We start from the raw sequence: 1,191 nt of genomic DNA on the forward strand, positions 1-1,191 counted from the left end.
TGTTTTTCTTCATCTCATCATTCTCGGTGAGGCTTTTCCACAAAACTTCATCCTTTTTCAATTACTGACTAGTATACAGAAGGATTATTACACAGAAGTAAGCCAAATAAATAAACCCTTTCCTCCTCTACTTCCCTTTTGGTTCATGGCGTTTGAACACAGCAATAGAAACCCTAACTAAGATAACGTTCATAGTGAATATGTCACTTGTATTACTCACATTACTACTTAATAAGACAGCTACATGCAAGCTTGCTTCTGCTTACTTATGAAGAAACAGTTCCTGTTCAATTAGACCGTTGGTATCAGCCAGCCACAATGAAAACACAAATTGTCTTGGGAAAAAAAATAGCACCACCTCCACCCACCAATAATAAAATACCTTTGCTAACTTTATTCCAGAGCAATGGAGATAAAACTTTAAGGAATTTTACTGCTTGATTTTGAAGGGTTTATTTTATTTTGATTTTTGTTTTCTAGGCTGATTTTGGCTCAGTGGACAATTGAGAACTATTTCCATTATGGTTATAGTACATTGTATCCCAACACAGAAAATCTATTCACCTATAAGATGTTTTTGGCTATAACTTATTTTTTTTATTAAAAAAGCCACACATTTATTTTGCTTTCTGACTCTGTGCTTGTGCCTTCAACACTTTCACAACAATTTTCTGCTCCTCAATAAGGAAAGCCGGCTGGATGCTGTCACAGACACACTTGGCACACATGGAGCCACCATAGATAGGCCCTGCTGACATACTTCTTTGTCTTACACAATCTCATGATGACTTTTGGTCTCACAATACGAATTCCTCAGAGTCGGCCTGGGCACACAACACATGCTGATTTAGGTGTTTTTCCAACCTTCTTGGTGTAAAGGTAAACAATCCTGTTTACCTAGGTAAACAGCCTAGTTTTGTTGAAGGCTGTGTTGTAGGAGAGTCTACGATAGTATGTCAAACGCTGGACCATACTGGGTGCCTCTAAGCACTGTCCCCGGAAGAGGAGGCTATAACTTTTAAAATAAAATCTTAGTTATAAATGAATATATATAACTTGCTCAATTATGATTTGACAATTATTTATTATCCTGAAGGTAGATTTATATGTTTTTAAAGATCACTTTCCTTGATCCAAAGTCTTTTACTTTGTCCAGTATAACTGTTCCACATGGCAGTAGTATTTCGGAAG

General features: G+C 36.6%; 1 pseudogene; it reads right to left on the minus strand.

Moving 5' to 3' along the window:
• Window positions 1–617: 617 nt before the first annotated feature.
• On the minus strand, window positions 618–972 carry LOC106144268 (annotated as a pseudogene).
• Window positions 973–1,191: the final 219 nt, after the last annotated feature.

This window comes from Microtus ochrogaster, assembly GCF_000317375.1.
Source record: "Microtus ochrogaster isolate Prairie Vole_2 chromosome 14 unlocalized genomic scaffold, MicOch1.0 chr14_random_1, whole genome shotgun sequence".
Lineage (NCBI taxonomy): Eukaryota > Metazoa > Chordata > Mammalia > Rodentia > Cricetidae > Microtus > Microtus ochrogaster.